General features: G+C 45.5%; 1 protein-coding gene across 5 annotated transcripts in view; it reads right to left on the bottom strand.

The window, feature by feature from the left end:
* The window catches only part of ATP8B1 (ATPase phospholipid transporting 8B1), a 150,796-nt gene extending 128,236 nt beyond the window's left edge, over positions 1-22,560 (bottom strand). For 3 of the 5 annotated variants that reach the window (XM_074383365.1, XM_074383364.1, XM_074383367.1), the window contains exons 1-2: positions 22,020-22,560; positions 5,956-6,073 (exon numbers count right to left, since the gene is read on the bottom strand). The gene's annotated coding sequence lies outside the window, so the exon portion shown is untranslated. The remainder of the gene's footprint in view (positions 1-5,955; positions 6,074-22,019) is intronic. The other 2 variants (XM_039463758.2, XM_039463759.2) reach the window with 1 other exon arrangement.
* Positions 22,561-23,343: the final 783 nt, after the last annotated feature.

The raw sequence follows: 23,343 nt of genomic DNA, 5'->3' as shown, positions 1-23,343 counted from the left end.
TAAGGAGACCCCTGTCTCTTCAAAAAAAAAAAAAACTTGTTTTAAGTAGTCAGGCATGGTGGCACACACCTGTAGTCCTAGCCACTCAGGAGGCTGAGGCTGGAGGATGGCTTGAGCCCAGAGTTTAAAGTTACACTGATTTAGCCGGGCGTGGTGGCTCATGCCTATAATCCCAGCACTTTAGGAGGCTGAAGCAGGTGGATAGCCTGAGGTCAGGAGTTGAAGACCAGCCTGCCCAACATAGTAAAACTCTGTCTCTACTAAAAATACAAAAAATTAGCTGGGCGTGGTGGTACATGCATGTAATCCCAGCTTCTAGGGAGGCTGAGGAGGAGAATCACTTGAACCCAGGAGGCGGAGGTTGCAGTGAGCCGAGATTACACCATTGCACTCCAGCCTGTGCAACAAGAGCAAAACTCCATCTCAAAAAAGAAAAAAAAAAAAAAAAAAAAAAAAAGGTTTCAGTGAGCTATTATCAGGCCACCGCACTCCAACCTGGGCAACAGAGCAAGACCCATCTCAAAAATAACAGTAATAATCATATTTAAAATACAGTAAATGCCAGGAGAAGACAATATGCTCAGGCTGCAGTGGGAGCTTGGCAAAACCATACCTCACCCAGCCTGGGAAGCATGTGGGAGGCCTCGGCCATAGGCCAGAAGGCTGCTGCGGTGAAATCCATTTAAGTGGAGAATGTAGCAGAAAGGGCAAAAGGTGCAATGATGTTCTGCTCTCTATGCGAAAATAAGATATTACATGAAGAGATGTTTTGCCAGCAGCAAATAACTATACAGATATGAACTATGAAATTAAGTAAAACTAATCAAGGCCACCCACAGCTGATGCTTTGCAGATGCCAATCCAGCATCCTTAAGTTGCGCCATTCATTTATTTCAATCACTTTCCCCACAGGTTAATATCTAGACATTTTGGTAAGCCCAAGTAAATATTTTATGCATGTAGGTATCCTATAAAGGGTAGACTCTTATTTTGTCTACTTTCCAAGCCGTCTCTGTCTTGATTATGCATGAGCGAATCACCCAGGTTTATCCCAGCTTGGCTAATAAGACTCTCAGGCATCAATATTTTCGATGCTTCCCAGATGAGTCTGAGAATCTCATTTATCAAAAGTCAAGAATGAATGGCACGCGCACACACACAGAAAATTCTTCAGTCACTTCTGGTTTATACATTTTTAGAAAGGCTCTAGATAATGTGAAATATATTTGTTTGAGCCTTGACTGTAATATGATTCCTTTAACCCTCTAAATCAGGCATCCCCAGACTTTTTATGCAGGGGGCCAGTTCACTGTCCCTCAGACCATTGGAGGGCCGCCACATACTGTGCTCCTCTCACTGACCACCAGTGAAAGAGGTGCCCCTTCCTGAAGTGCGGCGGGGGGCCAGATAAATGGCCTCAGGGGGCCGCATGCAGCCCGCGGGGTCCGTAGTTTGGGGACACCTGCTCTAAATAATACCTGGCTTAGATTAATTTAGCTTGTCTTTTTTTTTTTTTTTTTTTTTTTTTTTGAGATGGAGTCTCTCTCTTGTTGCCCAGGTTGCGTGATCTTGGTTCATTGCAACCTCGCCTCCCGGGTTCAAGTGATTCTCCTACCTCAGCCTCCCAAGTAGCTTGGATTACAGGCACCCAATACCACGCCAGCTAATTTTTGTATATTTAGTAGAGAAGGAGTTTCACCATGTTGGCCAGGCTGGTCTCGAACTCCTGACTTCAGGTGATCTGCCCACCTCAGTCTCCCAAAGTGCTGGGATTACAGGCATGAGCCACCATGTCCAGCCTAATTTGTCTTTTCTAAAGATGCACTGTCTGATGGGAGGCAGGGACGTTCCTAGAAGCATGATGGGTGACAGAGAACACTGTGTTCAGGTTAAGAATTCTCTACAGAGAGACGATAAAACAGAAACTGTAAAGATTACAGGGGGAAAGAGGGCATCTGATGGAACACAGGCATGGATAAGATAATACTTATGTATCCTTATGTTTAACAAAAGTTCTAACATGCTTACTGTAGTCTTTTGAAACTGATGACAGGCGCACAACAGGGTGGACACATATGGTTTAACAAACAAGTCTTTTTTATGTATTTATTTCCTTTAATAATATAGGAAGACCATGGGGGATATGAACTTTAAAAATCTCAAATATGTTTTCTAGATGCTGCCTTAAATGAAGCAAGACTCCTGATATTCACAAGAAGAGACACTATAAAAGGAAATCAAGGCCCAGGCACAGCGGCTTATACCTGCAATCCCAGCACTTTGGGAGGTCGGGGCAGATAGATCACCTGAGGTCAGGAGTTTGAGGCCAGCCTGGTCAACATGATGAAATCCTGTCTCTACTAAAAACACAAAAATTAACCGGGCGTGGTGGTTCATGCCTGTAATCCCAGATACTCAGGAGGCTAAGGCAGGAGAATTGCTTGAACTGGGAGGCAGAGGTTGCAGTGAGCTGAGATTGCATCACTTAACTCCAGCCTGGGTGACAGAGCGAGACCCTGTCTCAAAAAAAGGAAATTAAGCATTGAAGAAAACATAGAAGCCATCTCCTCTACCAATCATCGAAGGGCACATGGAGACAGAGCTGTTGTCATTTCAACAGTATTTCTGGGCTTCCCCTGTTCTCTACATCCTTGCTACTCAAGAAAGAGTGAGCAGAGGGCATAACTCAGGAGGGACTCCTACTTTAACTTTAACTGGGGTGGGCAGAGACTACGCTGAAGAAATGACACTTGGGCCAAAAGGCAAAAGATAAGGAGGCATTGAGAGGAAGAGCTTTTCAGGCGAGAAAGCTACAAATCTGAAGTTCGTGGGACAGGAAGAGACTCTTCATGCTACAGAAACTAAAGTAGTAAAATAATGGAATTTGCAGGGGGAAGCCCGGGTCAGGGCAGGCTGGGCATGGTGAGCTGTGGAGAAAAGGTGGCTGTTGTTGGAACTACAGCATGAGCTACTGCGAGGGTTGGCAGGATCTGAGTGGCTGCTCTTGTTTGGAAGGGGCAGGGCGGCAGCATAGCCCTCAGTGAGAAGGCTACTGGAATGGTCCTGGAGACAGAGATGATAGCTGGAACCTTGCAGATGGCAGCGGAGATAGAGGTTATTGGGTGGCGTCAAAGTCTTCCAGAAGTAGAATCAACAGGCCTTGGAGATGGATTGGAAATGAAGGCAGGGTACAGTTTGGAAAAGAAAGGGTCAAAGATCAAGTCCAGGCTTAAACCAAAAGGCTTAAGCACCAGCTAGAGGAGCATCATCTTCTAAACTAATGTCAGAGTTCAGTGCTCAAGGTGCAATGTTTGGGGATGTGCAGAGAGTATGAAACGTGCCTATGACTAAGTCCTGCGGAACCACAGCATTTTAAGAGGACTCCTACCCATGGTTTAGGATAGAATTCCTCAACCTCAACCCTAGTGACAGTTTGGGTAAGACATTGCTTTGTTGTGGAGTCTGTCTTGCATATTGTAGGACATTTAGAAGCATCCCTGACCTTGAGCACTAGACACTTGGAACATCTTAAATTGTGACAACTTAGAATGTTCCACAGGGGGCAACAGTCACATCTGGTTGATTAAGTTAGGTATACTTTTACAAAGGCTTTAACAAACTGGTGCCTATCTTCTGTCTCAAAAAGTTCACAGGAAGGCCAGGGTAAGAGCTCCACAAATCAGTTCAACTTTCTCATGTTCTGGCTTTGTTGATGAGCACCTAAAACTGACTTTTAAAAAACCAGACCTAGTATTAAGCTGGATGCTGCCTCGTCTAATTAGAAAATGATTAGAGTTATACTAACTCCAAAATATACAAGATCTTGAAAACTATTTATCCTTTGTCTTTTGACAACAACATAAAACCAAAGTAGAAGAGTGAATGGATACAGGTGTTAGCTGGTTTTTCCCCTAAATATTTCATAGCTCAGGGTTATGGGATGGTCTTTATTTCCAAGTACCATTTGTAAAAATATCTCTAACCTAAGCCAAATTTCATAAGGGCGTCCATTTTTTCCCAAGTAGATGCTTAAAGAAAAATTCCTAGTATTTTTGTTGCATTTCCAAAGTATAGCAATAAGTACCAAAAAAAAAGATGCAAAAATCTTTAAATATCTATTTTTGTAGTTTTTGTTTTGTTTTTTTTTGAGATGGAGTCTCATTCTGTCGCCCAGGCTGGAGTGCAGTGGTGCGATCTTGGCTCGCTGCAACCTCTGCTTCCTGGGTTCAAGCGATTCTCCTGCCTCAGCCTCCCAAGTAGCTGGGATTACAGGCACACACCACTATGCCCAGCTAATTTCTGTGTTTTTAGTAAAGATGGGGTTTTACCATGTTGGCCAATCTGTTCTCAAACTCCTGACCTCAAGTAATCCACCATGCATCGGCCTCCCAAAGTGTTGGGATTATAGACGTGAGCTACTGTGCCCAGCCCTATTTCTAAATATTTATTTGTGTTTGTGACTATTTTACTAAGTTATGAAGTCCAAGAAAGAACTTGGTTATTCTCCTCTGGCAGCTTAGTGAAGGAGCAAAAGCCATAAAATTCACTTAATTAGGCCATGGTGGATTCTTTTTATTGTAGAGTCACTATAAAAACAGCCAACAATTATTGGTTTGATGTTGTTCAATGGCCTTCTCTCTCATAAAACATGCCTCTAATAATGGCAGCTAATGCTAGTGCCTATCAGTGTAGAAAGGAATGTTTCTGACTTCACTATTTAATTTGTAATTATAGAATAGCTGCTACAATTTAAGAACTGCACTGAGGACTGAGCTATAACATGAGACTTGCCAAGATGCTATTCTCACCGAAGTGGCCACTAGTGAAAACACAGACAAGTTGAACAGCAATTACAATATAGTTCAGGGATGCCACACCCCTGGGCCCACATCTGTCCTGCTTCTCACCTGCTCAAGGTGATAGCAAAAGGAATTCTTTTTTGTTTTTAATACAGAGTCTTGCTCTGTCACCCAGGCTGGAGTGCAGTGGCACCATCTCGGCTCACTGCAACCTCTGCCTCCCGAGTATAAGCAATTATCCTGCCTCCGCCTCCTGAGTAGCTGGGATTACAGGCGCCTGCCACAACGCCCGGCTAATATTGTGTTTTTAATAAAGATGGGGTTTCACCATATTGGCCAGGCTGGTCTTGAACTCCTGACCTTGTGATCCACCCGCCTCGGCTTTCCAAAGTGCTGGTATTACAGGCATCAGCCACCGTGCCTGGCCAGCACTAAGGGATTCTAACATTACCTTTTCCTGCTGTGGCTGGACATCACCTCAGGATCCTACTCACCTCAGAATCCTACTCATCAAAAATCTCTTGGCCAGGGATTCTCCTGGAGCAGGCATCAGAATCACCTGGAAGTTTTGTTAAGACACCGATTACTGGGTCTTAACCCCAAAGCTTCAGAGTCAATGAGTTTAGGGTGCAACCCCCAGTTGTGCTGATGATGCTAGTCCAAGGAGCATACCTTGAAAACCAGTGTCTAGGCAACCACCACTGATCAAGCCACACCTGAGATAAAAGCTAGCTACCACCTCTGAGATGGTACCATCCATGCTGGGATGAGAATGTACAGGGGAACCACTAGAACAGAGGAGGGGTCCCTCACTTTGGTCCGGGAAAGACAAGGAATCAGGAAATCTTCCAGGAGGAGGTAGTACCTGGTCAGCAGGTGAACGGAAGGAAGGGAAAGAGTCTCTGGTGAAGAATACAGCATGTGCAGGGATCCTGAGACACGGGGCACATATTCTGTCAAAGCAGAATTCTAGGTTAAAAGGGAATGATATTTTGGCTGGGAGCAGTGGCTCATGCCTGTAATCCCAGCACTATAGGAGGCAGAGGTGGGCAGATCTCTTGAGGCCAGCAGTTCAAGACCAACCTGGCCAACATGGCAAAAACCCCATGTCTATGAAAAATAAAAATAAAAATTAACCATCCATGGTGGTACATACCTGTAATCTCAGCTACTCAGGAGGCTGAGTCAGTAACGTCACTTGAACTCGAAAGGCGGAGGTTGCAGTGAGCTGAGATCGTACCACTGTACTCCAGCCTGGGTGACAGAATGAGACTCTGTCTCAAAAAAAAAAAAAAAAAGAGGAATGGTACTTGATAGCAATTAAGGTTAGCAGAAGTAACTGTACGATTAACCTTAGGAATGTTCCTTTTCTAGTAAAAATATTTTAATAATCAAATATTTCATTGTCATCTTTTATCTTTCTGAACTGAATCCTGGTTCTCCTTAAATAATAGCCCTTGCTTCAAAAGTATCTATCACAATGCTGGGTTAATTAAATATTAATAAACCTGCAATTTTAATATTTTGACTATGGATATGAGCAACTATATGATGCTCAGAGCTAAACTAAAAATGGTGGCTGTAACAGTTAAAGAAACAAATAAACAAAAATTCCAGGATCACCTTTTAAGTGGAGACTAATTAGTCCAGGGCAGCAGAGGGGAAAATCCAATACATTTAACATAAAGAAGAAATTAGAGCTGAGACTTTTGCTGGGTATCTTCTGATCTAAGCCCCTTTATTTCTTTTTCTTTTTCTTTTTTTTTTTTTTTTTTTTTTTTTTTTTTGAGACAGAGTCTGTTGCCCAGGGTGGAATGCAGTGGTGTGATCTCGGCTCACTGCAACCTCTGCCTGCCAGGTTTAAGCAATTCTCCTGTCTCAGTGTCCTGAGTAGCTGAAACTACAGGCATGCGCCACTACGCCTGACTAATTTTTGTATTTTTAGTGGAGACAGGGTTTCACCATGTTGGCCAGGCTGGTCTCAAACTCTTGACCTCAAGTGGTCCACCCACCTTGGCCTCACAAAGTGCTGGGATTATAGGTGTGAGCCCCTGTGCCTGGGCTAAGCCCCTTTCTTTCAGTAACAAAATTTGTTCTTCTAATGATTCATGAAAACTAGAAACACAAAAAAATGTTAAAGGGTGTTTCAAAAAATTAAGGTTTGCATGAAAGAGATACTATCTTTTTTACATCTAGTGAGGGGTATTGAAATACAGCAGATATGGAGATAACATCGACTTGGAACAGAAAAATGACCCCTAACAACTTAGAGCTTGGACAAACTCAAGCATTTACAAAGACTGCCAGACAGGATGTTATGTTATATTTCTATTTAAGTGATATTAAAACAAGTATTCAAATTCAAAATTTTGAAGAAAAGAAACTTTGTAATATTCATATTAAATTCTAAGGATTTTCTGGACTGGAAATCATTGTATAATGCCTAAAACACCGTGGCAAACGAAATTTTACAAGCAAATAAAATGTACTTTAGTTCCTGCAAAGGTCACCAATCTTTATATACCCTTAGTCCTCTGCCAAGTGCAATTAAAGCCATTTTATGCTTACTGATTTCCTTATGACACACACAGAAGAACCTAGAAGACAACATAACTTCATCTGATAAAAAGTGGGCCTAAGGGCTCCATCTGGAACACTGCGGGTGGGGAGTATTGGGTCCACAAAACCATTTCCTCTTGTAATTTTGGCTTATTTGCCAAAATTACAAAAAAAAAAAAAAAAAAAAAAGAAAGAAAATTCTTCGGCGTGGTAACTCACACCTGTAATCCCAGCACTTCGGAAGGCCAAGGTGTGCAGATCATGAGGTCAGGAGTTTGAAACCAGCCTGGCCAATATGGTGAAATCCATCTCTACTAAAAATACAAAAATTAGCTGGGTGTGGTCGCAGGCACCTGTAGTCCCAGCTCCTCGGGAGGCTGAGGCAGAATTGCCTGAACCCAGGAGGCAGAGGTTGCAGTGAGCCGAGATCGCGCCACTGCATTCCAGTCTGGCAACAGAGCAAGACTGTGTCAAGAAAAGAAAGAAAAGAAAGGAGGAGAGGAGAAGGGAGAGGAGGAGAAAGGAGGGGAGAAAATTAACTGCTTATTATTGAACTAAATGTTAGAAAAAGAGTACCCTAACCTATTTCCTGGCACCACCCACTCCCGCAAGCCCTGCTTCCCTTGTGTTTCTCATCTGTTCCATGGGGATAATTCCTGTCTTGCCAACTCCCAAATGAGAAGTTTTTTTTTGTTTTGTTTTGTTTTTTTTCCCTAGCATCATGGGTGTTTTATTTATTTGGAAGTGAATTTTAACTATCAATACAAATGCCAAGAAACTACACAACAAAACATCCACAGGAACTTTTTTCATCTTTTTTTGAATTGTACACAAACATTTCCTACATAATCCAACATACAACAGAGAAATGGTACATCTTTTTCTTTCAATTTGCATACAATGGAAAAACAAGTATATATATATTTTACAAAGTTTAACTAATAAGACACTAGAGCAAGTTGACGGTTTAAGTCTACAGGTGAGAAATTATCTAATAAAAAATAATCAATTTCCAAATGAGAAGTTTTTAAAACTATAAAGTATTTTTAAAATGTAAAGAATTAGGCCGGGCGCGGTGGCTCAAGCCTGTAATCCCAGCACTTTGGGAGGCCGAGGCGGGTGGATCACGAGGTCGAGAGATCGAGACCATCCTGGTCAACATGTGAAACCCCGTCTCTACTAAAAATACAAAAAAACTAGCTGGGCGTGGTGGTGCGTGCCTGTAATCCCAGCTACTTAGAAGTCTGAGGCAGGAGAATTGCCTGAGCCCAGGAGGCAGAGGTTGCGGTGAGCCGAGATGGCGCCATTGCACTCCAGCCTGGGTAACAAGAGCGAAACTCCGTCTCAAAAAAAAAAAAAAAAAAAAAAAAAAAAAAAAAAAAAAAAATGTAAAGAATTGCTATTATTAGCTGAGGTCAGCCAACCATTCAGTGACTCACCAGAGCTGACATCCCCTGGGCTTGTTCCCAAAACTGGGCTGCTGTCTATTAAAAATCACAGATATTAAAGATGGAAAAAATATTACAACATAGCCATTTTAGGAGAATAGGAAAATCAATCCTCCTCCCACTCCTACCCAGAAATAAAACAAAATGCTTGGCAGATCCTGGAGTTTTTATAAAGAGCTTGAATATACACGAAGTCCACAAATTACACATGATTTTGTGTTACAAGAGTTCGTTTCTGGGTGGGCTACCAGATGAAATATAGGACACACAGTTACATTTGACAGTAACAAAAAGAACACATCATTTTTAGTTTAAGTCAGTCCCCCAAATGTTGCATAGGACATACTTATACTACAAAAAAAAAAAAAATTACTCATCATTTATCTGAGATTCAAACTGAACTGTGTCCTGTATTTTTATTTGTTAAATTTGGCAACCCTATCTCTGAGTCATTTGGATGGATTTTCCAACATTCAGCTGTGAGGTCTTGGAAAGAACCCTCGCCTTGTGAGTCTGGAAATTTGACTGCAATTTCTGGTTTTGTCAATTACTAGTTCTGAGACCTCATGCAAGTTATAATTCCTTTGCTTGCAAAAAGAGACCAGGAAATTAATACACCACAGGACTAAGTGGGTAAATACACCATGCGGAAGTAGAGTACATTGAGCACAAAGGCAGCACCATTTTGTTACACCACGCTACACACATAAAAAGAGTGATTTGGTTTTTAGGTCAGGCCACACAAGCCAATTTGAAAAGTCAGTTTTCCGCAAGAAATTCCCTGACTTTAGCAAGTTCCTAAACCACACAAAGTGGCCCTTTCCCACATCTGAGAACATTTTGAGCCATATATGGGGTCTTGTCCGCTAAGCACCCTGCATCAGCCCTCCACCTTGTCGTCTCTGTCCATAAAGCAGGGCTTGTGACTTTGCACAAGTGCTTTTTTGTTGCTCAAACGTACATACTTTGTTACCAAAAAATACTTACAAAATTTTAGTCGAAACTAAAGGCTGATATCAACAATAGGAAGCACTGGCTTCCAACATCCTGGAGCAGCTCCTTAAACTCAATCCCAGGCTACAATTCTCAAAATTGTGTCTCCAGCTCAGACTTCTGAATCACCAGTGACCACACCCAGGTGTCCCAGCAACATGAACTAAACATGATCAAAGCTAAGTTCATCTTCCAAAACGACTCCTTGGTCTCAGTGGCACCATCATCTTCAGTTGCTTGTGTTAGAAATCTAAGAATTGTCGACAATTCTATCTTCAAGTCCAGCCAATCACCAAAACCAGGATTCCCCTTGTGAAGTACAGCACCTACCTTCCACTTCTCGACCCCACTCCCAGCATCTGGCCCAAGCCCTCGTCCTCCCTCTCCCCCTCTCCCTCTCTCAGGGACATTGCAGGGGCGTCCCAAATTTCCTCTCCTTGCTTTTGGCCTCATTCCACCCCACCCCACCCCACCCCTGCCAACCCATTCCGCATATCGCAATCTGGATTATCAGCCAAAACCAGGAAGCAAATCACATCACTCTGCTGCTAGACATAACGGTACTGGATAAAGGTGGATATGAGTCCCAGCTACTTAGAAGGCTGAGGCGGGAGGCTCCCTTGAGCCCAGGAGTTTGAGGCTTCAAATATGTTAGTGACCTTCTATCAGTCTCTCTGCAGTTTAGTGCCTGCCTCCCTCATCCCATGGTGGCCCCAGCATCATGTGGCCCCTGCCGTTCTGGCCTCTCACAATTCCTAGAGCACAATACTAAGCTCTCACCCACTGCAGGACCTTTGCATATGCTGTTCCCCTTGACTGGACCACTCTTACCCTGACTGGTACCTTCTTATCCTCTGGGTCTCAACTTAAGTATAACATCCTCCAAAAGATCCCCACTCCCTGGACCATTTTTTTATATTATGGTAAAATATACAAAACATGAAATTTACCATTTTAACTACTTTTATTTTAATTTAATTTAATTTTATTGAGACAGAGTCTTGCTCTGTCACCCAGGCTGAAGTTCAGGGTTGCAATCTTGGCTCACTGCAACCTCCGCCTCCTGGGTTCAAGTGATTCTCTTGCCTCAGCCTCCCAAGTAGCTGGGATTACAGGCATGCACCACCATGCCTGGCTAATTTTTATATTTTTTAGTAGAGATGGTGTTTCACCATGTTGGCTAGGCTGGCCTCAAACTCCTGACCTTAGGCAATTTGTCCATCCCGGCCGCCTATGGTGCTGGGATGACAGGCCTGAGCCACCGCACCTGGCCTTTAATTCCTTTTAGTGTACAGTCGGTGACATTAAGTGCATCCACATGATTCCACAATTACCACCACCACTCATTTGAAATTTTTCATCTTCCCAAACTGAAACTCAAGGTTCATTAAACACTAACTCCCCATTCCCCCCTGATCCCAGCCCCTGGCAAACACGGTTCAATTTTCTGTCTATGAACTTGACTATTCTGGGCACTTCATGTAAGTGGAATCACAAAATATTTGTCCTTTTGTATTTAACTTATTTCATTTAGCATAATGTCTTGAAGGTTCATTCATGTAGCATGTATTAAAATTTCCTTTTTTTTTTTTTTTTTTTTGAGGCAGAGTTTCACTCTGTTGTTCGTGCTGGAGTGCAGTGGCGCGATCTCAGCTCACCTCAACCTCTGCCTCTCGGGTTCAAGTGATTCTTGTGTCTCAGCCTCCTGAGTAGCAGGCGCCCACCACTAGGCCTGGCTAATTTTTTATTTCTAGTAGAGCCTGGGGTTCACCATGTTGGCCAGGCTGGTATCAAACTCCTGACCTTGTGATTCGCCCTCCTGGGCCTCCCATATTGCTGGGATTACAGGCTTAAGCCACCATGCCCAGCCTGAATTGTATATTTTAAAAGGCTGAGTTGTATGGTACATGAATTATATCTCAATATAGTTGTTTAAAACAAAAAATTGATGTGTATGGACATGGGGAGTGGCTGGGAAGAGCTTGATCTCCCAATTAGGCAAAGGACAAACAAGGTAGGGAGGGGGACTAGCGGCTTGAGTGGCAATACCTGCAACGGCAGCCCTGGCGGGACAGCCCGTGGCTTACAGACCACCCTCCTGTCATTGAATTCAAGTCCTCTGCTTCTGGAAAACCGTCTCTCATTTCTAACAATGCCCTTTCCCGCAAACCAGGAAGGCAGGCTGACGGTAAATACAAAGTTCTCTGAACCAAAGCCTTATGTGTATGTTTCTGAAGAGCCTCTTTATAACCTAGTTGCAAGTGATCAAAACACAGCCCAGTGAATTTCCAGCATGTTGAAACTCAGATTTCCTTTTGCAACCCAGGTTCTGCAGAGAAAGTTATCTTTGGCTCCTCTCTCTCTCACACCCCATATCCAATCTGTCCGGAAGTCCTGTTGGCATTCCGATCCGTCAAAATAAAAGTTGCATGTATGCCTGTATTCGATCCTGTTCTCTCTGTGTCCTTTCTCTTCTGTCTTTCTCAAGAATCTGACATCTCGGCCCCACAGCTACCATCCCGGTGAAAGCTACCAGCCTGGCAAAAGCTCCCACCCTCACTTGGCTGGCTCAGCCTCCTGCTTGACTCCTTGATTGGGAGCCCTTTGCCTGACCTGTCTTTACACAGATCCCACCACTCCAAGGAGCAATGCCCTGTCCTGAGCCGCCATCTTCGAAGAAATCAAAGCCAAAGTCTGTACACAGCCTGGCAAGCCCAGCACAACCTGGCTCCCCTTCCTCTCTGCCCTTACCTCCTTCTCCTTCCCTTCCCCACTCACTCATTAGGAGAATAGCCAGATAAGTCAAGCACTCTTAACCTAGGGCCTCTGCAGCAAGTTATCTGTCTCCTCTGCCTGGGGCACGCTTTCCCCACGGAATCCTGGACCACCCTCTCTCTTCCTGAGTCTTTGCTCAAATATGACCTTTTCAAGGAGGTCCCATTGCCCACTCTATTTACAATGGCAACTTGCACCCTTGCCCTCCCATTCTCTGGGTCCCAGTGACCTTAAAGAGTCAGGGCATGTTAGCTGCTCCGTCCATCACCATTCACAGCCTAATGTTCTCAAATGGACTTTTAAGAATTTTCACGTTGTTCTGCACAAGGGGAGAAAGCCTAAGACTGATGACAAAATCCTAGATGCTCTTAATGAAGTTGAGCTAGGCAAATAAAGTATCAGACGGCCAAGAAATTCACCATGTTAACCCCAATATTCTCTTTGTGGCTATAGTTGACATGAAATAGGAGAGTGGGTGGATACCCAGGGATAGTAGCATTTTTGTTTGGTTTCAAGCTTTGATGAGTTTGTGCGTGTGTGTGTGTATGTGTGTGTGTGTGTGTGTGTTTTGTTTTACTTTAAAAACCTGCTTTTTAATCATGCAAATCCTTATTTAGCTAACTTTCAGGGCACAGTATGAGTATAAACTCATATGGGAGTACTGTTCTCTAGAAACTACAGATTAAGTTGTCTTTGACAGATTGACATCTAATTATTACATAAAGCCTTCTGGCTTTTATACCAGGACACCCATAAGCACGATTATAGAGGTGGAATATTTGATAACTCTCCCATGCTGCAGTCTCTCACTGACCTTTTGCCTTGCCATGAATTCTACCCTAAGGGGGAAAACAACCTGACATTAAAAAACAAAAAACCCTGACACAGAGCAAAGTGTCACCCATAGCACAGGCCAGCTGGATGACAGAATGGCAAATGATGGGCATGGTGGCGCGTGCCTGTAATCCCAGCCACTTGGGAGGCTGAGGCAGGACAATCACTTGAACCTGGCAGGCGAGGAGGTTGCAGTGAGTTGAGATTGCACCACTGCACTCCAGTCTGGGCGACAGCGAAACTCTGTCTTAAAAAAAAAAAAAAAAAAAAAATGGCATATGACCACCAGCTCAGTGAGAGCAGCTGCAGGTGAAAAGGAGAAGCATGTGCTACCTTCAGGTGTCTTCAACACTACCCTCCCCCACATTCCCCACATTCTTATTTCCATGCTACTCTGGAGGAAAGCATGATATTAAATACTATAACTTGGTCCTGCCCATCTTATTTATGAAGGATACATTTTACCAAACTGAATAAGGGGGGCTCAGAAATGGACATGAACAAACAGATATGTGTATGCCCGGGTCCATGTCAGCATTAGTCACACAGCCAGAGGGTGGGCCAGGCATGGCGACTCACACCTGTAATCTCAACACTAGGAGGCCAAGGCAGGAGGATCGCTTGAGCTCTAGAATTTGAGATCAGCCTGGGCAACAACATATTGAGACCCCCCCCCATCTCTACACACATATACACACACACACACACACACACACACACACACACACACACAAACAGATTTTTTTTGTAATTAGCTGGGTGTGGTGATGAATGTCTGTAGTCCCAGCAACTTGGGAGGCTGAGGCAGGAGGATGGCTTGAGTCCAAGAGTTCAAAGCTGCAATGAGCTATGATCACACCACTGCTCTCCAGCCTGGGCAACAGAGGAAGATCTTGTCTCAAGAAAATATTTTTTAATTGAAAAAAATCACAATAGCCAGAGGTGAAAATTACCCAAATATCTGTCACAGATGAATGGGTAAACAAAATGTGGTATGTGCATACAATGGAATATTATTCAGCCTTAAAAAGGAAGGAAATTCTGACTCATGCTACAATGTGAATGAACCTTACGGACATTACATTAGTGAATTAAGCTAGTCATAAAAGGGCAAATATTGTGTGATTCCACTTAACGTGAGGTACCTTAGAATAGTCAGATTCATGGAGAAAGCAGAATAGAGATTATGGGGACCAGGAAATAGGAAGAAAGGGGTAGTTACTCTTTCATGGGCACAATTTCTTTTTCTTTTTTTGAGATGGAGTTTTGCTCTTGTCACCCAGGCTGGAGTGCAATGGTGTGCTCTTGGCTCACTGCAACCTCCCCCTCCTGGGTTCTAGCGATTCTCCTGCCTCAGGCTCTCGAGTAGCTGGGATTACAGGTGCCCTGCACCACACCCAGCTAATTTTTTATATTTTTAGTAGAGACGGGGTTTCACTATGTTGGCCAGGCTGGTCTCGAACTCCTGACCTCAGGCGATCCACCTGCCTCAGCCTCCCAAAGTGTTGGGATTACCAAAAGTGAGCCACTGCACCCAGCCCATGGGCACAGTTTCTATTTGAGATGATGAAAAGTTCTGAAGGTGGGTCATAGTGATGGTTGCACAACATGAATGTAGTTAATGCTACTGAATTGTGTACTTAAAAAAGATCAAAACGGTAAATTTTATGTTAGGTGTATTTTACTTTTTTTTCTTTTTAAAGGCCAGGCACAGTGGCTCATGCCTGTAATCCCAACATTTTGGGAAGTGGGTGGCTGAGGTCAGAAGTTCAAGGCCAGCCTGGCCAACATGGTGAAACCCCGTCTCTACTTAAAATACAAAAATTAGCCAGGCCTGGTGGCCATCCCTGTAATTCCAGCTACTCAGAAGGCTGAGGCGGAAGAATCACTTGAACCTAGGAGGCAGAGGTTGTAGAGAGCTGAGATCATGCACTGCATTCCAGCCTGGGTGATAGAGTGATACCCCATCTCAAAATAATAATAATAATAATAATTTTTAAAGTCTCATGAAATAAACTTCTATACTAAGAAGACAAGATCATGAGGAATCTCTCCTCCTCTCAAAGTTGTAATGGTACCAAAATCAGAGCACAGATTTTCTTTTAATTCTTACAATTTCTGTAGTCCCATGAACTTCACGCACTTAGAGTCCTTATTGTATCAAAAGTTCTGGAGGTTGCTGGGTGCAGTGGCACATGCCTGTATTCCCAACTATTCGGGAGACTGAGGCAGGAGAATCACTTGAGCTCAGGAGTTCGAGACCAGCCTGGGTAATATCTTGAGACCCTAACTCAAAATTAAAAAAAAAATGTCGAGTTTGATACAGCAGCTGCTAGTGCCTGACTTAGAGGACTCACACTATTCTTCAATTTAAAGAGAGGGTCATTATTTTCCAGCACAAAATATACAAAACCTATCCATCTCCCCAAGTGAGTGAATATTTAAACCACCCAAGTCAAAGGGTTACCTATGTTCTTACAGAAAATGTTAAGCGTTCCTTCCTGATCTACAGATCATGGACAGAAATCTCACAGGATCATCTCAGTAATTTACTAAGTTCCAGGAAGAGAAAATAAGGATTTGTACGCAAATCACGCCACACTCTAAAATAAACAGTGCATCCAATCTAAGTGAAGGATACCATTTGGTGCGTGAGGGTTTCCAAAAAGGATTTTCTAGTGCAACTCGCTTTCAGCAAAGGTTAGAAAACTTTTCAACCACCACCTGCACTAAACCAAACAAAACCCAGCTCTGGAGGAACAAAAGCCACTCAGCAGCAAAGTAACAAAGCTATAAACGACAGCCCTGTCAATAAAGACCAAGCTACTAGCCAAAGGTCAGGCTCCACAGTACTCAACGCAGAAGTGCCAGGCTTCTCAATCACGCTGGGGGGATGGTGGCCTTCGACACTGAAAGGCTGCCCAGAACACAGGTGACCCTCTCCTTCAGGAGTCAATGTCAGACTGAGAGCTGGCTTCCCACCCCACCCCCACCACAGCTTCCAGGCCCCTTTGTCCCCTAATAAATGCAAATATACTAGATTGAGAGACTGATAAAGAAGACAGATCTTCAGAACCGGAAGTTCTAAGGGAACCATCCCTCCATGCAAAGAGGGACAAGGTCCCAAGCAGGAAGAGAGCAAACACTGGATCTGCTTTCTCGTTTTTGAGATGGAGTCTCGCTCTGTCACCCAGGCTTGAGTACAACGGTGTGGTCTTGGCTTACCACACCACACCCTCTGCCTTCCAGGCTCAAGTGATGATTCCCCTGCCTCAGCCTCCCGAGTAACCGGGACTACAGGCATCCACCACAACTGGCTAATTTTTGTATTTTTTAGTAGAGATGAGGTTTCACTATGTTGGCCAGGCTGGTCTCCAACTCCTGACCTCATGATTCACCGGTCTCAGCCTCCCAAAGTGCTGGGATTATAGGCATAAGCCACCGCACCAAGCCTCTGGTCTGCTTTCTCACCAAAGAAGAAACCCGACTCAGGCTCTCTGTGAACCCCACGGGCTTCCATGAAGCAGAGAGGTAATTCCCCAGCATAGTCTAAAGATGAATGAATCAAAGGAGCTATACCAAGGTTCTCTGTCATTAGCAATGCCTAGCCAGGATCCACACTAAGAAAACCACACAGAGCAATGAGCCTTTCAAGAAGCCACAGGGTTCAGAAACTGTTGAGTTTTAAACAGAATAGTAATTAAAACAAAACAGGCATGTGGGTCAGGCATGGTGCTTCACACCTGTAATCCCAGCATATTGGGAGGCCCAGGCGGAAAAACTGCTTAAGCCTAGGAAGTTCAAGAGAAGTCAGGGCAACATGGTGAGACCCTCTCTCTAAAAAAAAAAGAAAGAAAGAAAGAAAGAAAGAAAGAAAGAAAGAAAGAAAAAGAAAAAGAAAAAAAAATTAGCTGGTCACTGTGGCATGCACTTATAGTCCCAGCTACTTGAAAGGCTGAAGTGGGAGAATCACCTGAGCCCAAGAGGTCAAGGTTGCAGTGAGCCATGTTCGTGCCTGTCTGCTCTCCAGCCTGGGCAACAGAGCAAGACCTTGTCTAAAATAAATAAACAAAAATTAAAAATAGAAAAACAGGAGAGTGGAGGATAAAGGAGAGAAGAGACCAATTGAAATGAGGGGTAAGGGGGCTCAGGATCGTTCCATGGGCTTCTGCTGCTCAGGAGGAGGTAGTACCCAGGTGAGACAGCAACCAGACCCCTCACAAGTCCCCTGCAAGGTTAAGAGGCAAACAAGCACTCTGGTCCTCTGAGCAACCAGGCTTTAGAAAAAGTATAGATTGGAGATTCAGAACCTCACCCAGCTCTAGGGAATTCTGTCTTTCTAGTGCCTGGCGCAAATGGGCACTGATGTTTGCTTAATAAATACTAACGTGTAGAATGATTCCCGTTTCCTTCACAGCCCAGGAGAAAGGCAATGGCTGGGTGAGTGATATTTACAAAGCCATAGCAACAACATATTAATGACTACCTTTTACTGAGCTGTGTGCTAAGCCATCTACCTAAACTATCTCATTTGGAACTCATCACACAGCCTTGTCAGGCAGTACTGTTATTATCCCATTTACGGATGAGGAAACTGAAGCCTAAAGAGGCAAAGTAACTTGCCCTAGGTTATGCACCTAGGAAGCTGTGAGGCCTGCATTCCAACCCAGGTCAAAGGACTCCAAGGCTGGCAAACTCTATTTCACTGCTGCCTCTGGACTGCTTGCAGGGATCAGTTATGAAACATATTTCTCATTGTGGAAAGGTTGGGTGACTATTTAAAGGTGCAACGCATTTATAAGTATCGAGGAAAGTACTAATATGATCTTAAAGATGCAGATGACAAAAAGGTGTTTGTTTTGTTATTGTTGTTGTTGTTGAGACAGAGTCTTGCTATGTCACCCAGGCTGGAGTGCAGTGGCACGATCTTGGCTCACTGCAACCTCTGCCTCCCAAGTTCAAGCAATTCTCCTGCCTCAGCCTCTTGAGTAGCTGGGATTTCAGGCACGTGCCACCACACCCAGCTAATTTTTGTATTTTTAGTAGAGACAGGTTTAGTGAGCTACTGTGCCTGGCCCCAGAACAATTTATGTCCCAAATCTCTCTAAAAAGAGATAAAGTTGCTTAAGGACTTATTCTGAGAATTCGTTTCTATGATTGTTTCTAGTTTAGTCTCCTGGAAAGTTTGTCTTTGTGGTATCTTTAGGTATCTTGTAAGTTTTCAGGTCTGTTGACATTCAATTAGATTAATTGTATTCACGCCTGTAGGCTTTTTGTTACTTATTAAATAAAAATTAATTTGCTGCCAGAAGAGTATGAATAACATAAAAAGAAGATAGGTTATCTTTTTCTTTTTGTTAACCAACTTACTCCTGAATCCCCATCCCTGTACCCAGCTGAAAGTAATACGTAATCTAAGATCTTTTTGAGGTCATCTGTCACTGAAGACCTGGCATTGTGGAGGAAGAGTCTAGAAAGCATATATATATGCATGTGTACATACATGTGTATATGTATATATTAGCCTTGTTTCTCATTTTTTTTTTTTTTTTTGTCTTTTGAGACAGAGCCTTGCTCTGTGACCAGGCTGGAGTATATGGCATGATCTCACTGTAACCTCCACATCACTAGTTCAAGCTATTCTCATGTCTCAGTCTCCTGAGCAGCTGAGATCACAAGCATATACATCATGCCCAGCTAATTTTTGTATTTTTAGTAGAAACAGGGTTTTACCGTGTTGGCCAGGCTGGTGTCAAACTTCTGGCCTCAAGCAATCCACCTGCCTTGGCCTCCCAAAGTGCTGGGATTATAGGCATGAACCATTGCACCTGGCCTCATTTTCTTAAAAAACAAGTAACTGGCTGGGTGCTGTGGCTCACACCTGTAATCTCAGCACTTTGGGAGGCCAAGGCAGAAGGACTGCTTGAGGCCGGGAGTTTAAGATCAGCATAGGCAGCATAGCAAGGCCCTATCTCTATTTATTTTATTTATAAATTTAAGAAACCAACATGTTCTGGTACCTAGAAAGCAAGTTCTCCTGCATTCATGAGTGCATCGGCTTCTTTTTCAGTTACTGACACTCAAGAGCAAAGGTAACAGGTAAAAATCTCTCTGGAGTTACAAGAATTACCTGCATTCTGTGACTGCTGCTTATAAAAAACTAAAATGGAATTTGAATTAGTAAGGCAATAAAATATTAAAAATACAGCAGATACCTGCAATAATAGTATTTTTAGATATCAGTCTAATAAAGAAACCAACATTCAAACACCGACTATGTATAAAGAACATTCATACGTTCTCTAGTTTAATTCTTTCAACAATCCAAAGAGATTGATAATATCTTCCCCCCTCAACAGAAGAGCAAACAGAGGTTCAGAAAATTTAAGAATTCATTTAAGCTTATACAATTAGCAAGTAAAAGAACTGAAATCTGTGGGCATCTAAATCTGCATGTTTTCCACTACTCCTTGCTTCAAAATGAAGGGAAAGAAAGAAGAAAGAGGAATGGACAGAAGGAAAGGAAAGGAACATTCTACAGCCAGATCTGGTAGTGACTCCATCAGAGCTAAGATCCCCTAGACTGAAAACGAGTTTAAACATGGAATCAATTCTGAACTTGCCTTACTACTGAAGTCTCCTTTCTGCTAAGCCATTTGCTTTACCAAATCATTATTTTAAAACCTCTATTAAACAAACAAACAAAACAAAAGCTCTCCCAGATCTATCACTAAGATGTAATAACAAGTGAGCACAGATGTGTATGTTCCGTAAAACCCAGAAAAAACCTTGAAAGGAGCCAGAACTGAGCTCACACAAATGGCATCTGTGTTGGACAGTATTAACCACAGAGTCTTGTTCGGCCCTTAATAACCCACCCAAAGAATCACTAAAAGTTACTAAAATATAGCCACTGGAAAATGCCAAACGAACAAAGTGGTTAATATTCTTTCCCAAAATTACAGCAAGGGAAGCTCCACTACATAATGAAAATCATTAAGAGAATTCAGAGGAGTTAATTGCAGGCAGGCTGACTTCTCCCCAGAAAGTAATCAACTAATAAGCATTGATCATCTTGTGCACAGTCTATCCATTTATAATAGGATTTAATAAAGCCTTCAACAATAGGCCCAGAATTAATGAATGGCATCTTAGGCCTAACACAAAAGTATTTCTTAGCCGATGAAAATTAGTCTTCTACTTCACATCTGCTGCTGAGTCCTCCATTTATATGGGCTTGTATGCACTATCCCTGGAGGCTTTATCACGCGTCGTTTTCTTAGCTCTTGTTCCTGAAAGCAGTTAACCTTCCTCGATAACCTACTGTGTGCCGGGTGTTCGCCAAACACCCTGCTAGTGTTTTCTTGTTTAATTTCCCATGGGTAGGGGTAGAATTTTGAAGGCAATGCAACCAGGAAGATGGGAGCTAATCTTTTCTCCCGCCATTAGGCAGGCCAGTTTCCCGGAGAGGAACTCGGCGGCGTCCGGAGCTACCCAGAAAAGGCTTGCAGCCCCCAACCGGCCGCGCGTGCAGGCCAAGGGGGTCGGCTAAGGTTGAGCCGGGACTCACTGGGCAGAAACGCAGCCCAAGTCCCTCTTTTGCGTGTCAACCCCCCACCCCGTTTTGCATTGTTACTACACCCCAGTCTCTACCGTACAGCTGCCACCGATCTGCGCTCCGAGCCTCCCTCCACTCCACCCCCGGCCGGGACTGCACGCACACGCCTCCCTCATAAAAATTGGGCGGACACTTTAGGACTTTTCTTCTACTTTGGGGAGGAGGGAATCGGAGAAACGGGGGTGGGGGGTGTTAAAGCACTGGGCCGTGCCCTGAAACATCTCCCCGAGCCCCCTAACAAGTTGTCCCTCCGCGTGCGCACAGTGAGGTGACAGCGCCGGGCAACAAACTGGCGAGGGAAGGAGATGCCTGCAGCCGTCTCAGCGGGGCTGGCGGACGCGACCCGAGAGTCGCCGGAAAAACAGTGTCTCTCTTCCCCATCACCTCCCCTCCCATCCCACAGTAAAGGACTCGGAAGAGGTCTGGGGCGTACTCAGCCCAGCAGCAGGAGCTGGGGAGGAGATCCATCTCACCCCTCCATCCCTCCCGGCAGGTGGGCCGCGGTTAGACACAGTCGGTTCCTAAGTCCTTTTCGGACACCTTGGCATCTGCTCCCAAAGAGCGCCCCAGCAGAACCCGATCACCGGGGACTCCCAAAGTAGCGGTGGCCACCGTACCGAAGCCAGCGGCATCCCCCAAGGAGCCGCAAGCCCTGCGTGGCTTAACCCCCGGACAGTGTGTAGCTACCGATCGAAGAACCCAAACACTCCCGGAGAGTTTCCTCCTCCAGGCGGGTGAAAACTCCACGGACCTCTCCGCAGCGCTGCCTGCCCAACTGGCCTTGCGTCACCGACCCCGAGGCCACGGGGGGCTTCTAGCACCTCCACCCAAATGCCACCTGTGCGGGATCGGAAGCCCGAGGGCGCGGACAGCTGCTGCCACCGCATCTAGGATCTCCAAAGAGCGGCGGGAGCGGCCAGGGGACCTGCGGGACTCCGCCGGGCCAGCGGGCTTGGGGAGGTCGGGGGCCCCTGGCGCCGCGCCTCTGCTCACCTGGCGCTCTTGGGCCCCAGCTAGGGCATCCGCAGGGTGCGCGCCGCTCCGAACGCTCGCTGCGCACCTGGCCGCTGCCACCACCTGCTCAGCCCCAGCCCGGGCCGCTGCGCTATCGCTGCATGGCGCACGGGGGCTGGCTGGGGGCCCTGGAAAGCGTGTCCAGTTGGCGGCGGCACCTCCGGCTCTCGCGGCTCGCCAGTGGCTCCTCAGCCTTCCCCCGCCCCGCGTCCGTGCACCCTTCCTCTGCAGCCGCCCTTCTCCCTCCGCACGGCGGGACCGGCCAAACTGGTTTCTCCGCTCCGGGAGGTGCTCTAGTCTCCCTCCAGCAGCCCCGGCCGCAGAGCCTCGGCGGGGCTGAGGCTGGGGGCGGGCCCGGCCTTCTCTCCTCCCTTCTTCCCTCCCCAGGGCGGAGAGGGGCTGGACGGCAAGCCCCGGGGCGGGCCCAGATCCAGCCCCTGCCCCAAGCCCTCGGTGCGTCCTGGAGTCAGGTGGGCACCCTCGGCAGTCTTCCGAGCGTAGCCTGCGACCTCCTTGCCTCGCCCAGCCTGAGACTCGGCTGCTGCGGCCGCTCTCGGCTCTCCCGGGGCAGCACTCACCACCCCGCCTCTCCGGCCCAGCGTCACTTTCCCGCCGCCCTCTCTGGCTTGGCTGTCGCCCCGGGTCGAGGACTGCGCCAGCCCGGAAAGCTGGCGGGGCCGCGGGGCGCCCGGGACCTGAGCTCCCTCGGTAAGGGGAGCTGTGTCCTCTTGATGCCAAGTCACGTTTGGGGACCGGTCACCGAATGCGCGTCCAGGTTCGCCGCGCGGAGGGTGAAGAAAGAGACTGCACCTCAAGACTTCGAGAAACGCGTCCTGTAATTGCCGCCAGCAGACTTTCTGCCGAGTCCAAACGCTCTCAAGTTTTTTGGGTTTGGCGTCAAAAGGAGTTAAGGTGCCACACGTGAACTACGCGGTGTAGGTGGAAATTTTGGACTCAGCGCCTAGTTGCTGGCTGCTGTCTGAGCGGGTGAATCGCGCCTCCCCGGCAGTACAGACATTACCCTCCTTGGGTAGACTTTTACCGCTCCCCTACTAGGGACTGAGTCTTTGGGATAAGAATAGAAGAAAGTCAAAGATTAGAGTTTCCTTAAAATGCTAGGCTCCTAGGGGAGCCAGGGCTCCTACACAGATTCCCAGTCACCTAGAGGCTCACGTCCAGACTCCCAACTGGGTCATCACAGAGGCTTCCGACCGGAAGTCATGCCTGATGGGACTCAAAGATTCACAACTTTAGGGATCAGAGGGTATTCAACGGGTGGCCAACTGGTTGGATCTTGTCTGAT

This window comes from Saimiri boliviensis, chromosome 13, assembly GCF_048565385.1.
Source record: "Saimiri boliviensis isolate mSaiBol1 chromosome 13, mSaiBol1.pri, whole genome shotgun sequence".
NCBI lineage: Eukaryota > Metazoa > Chordata > Mammalia > Primates > Cebidae > Saimiri > Saimiri boliviensis.
This window is presented reverse-complemented; position numbering and strand designations above follow the sequence as displayed.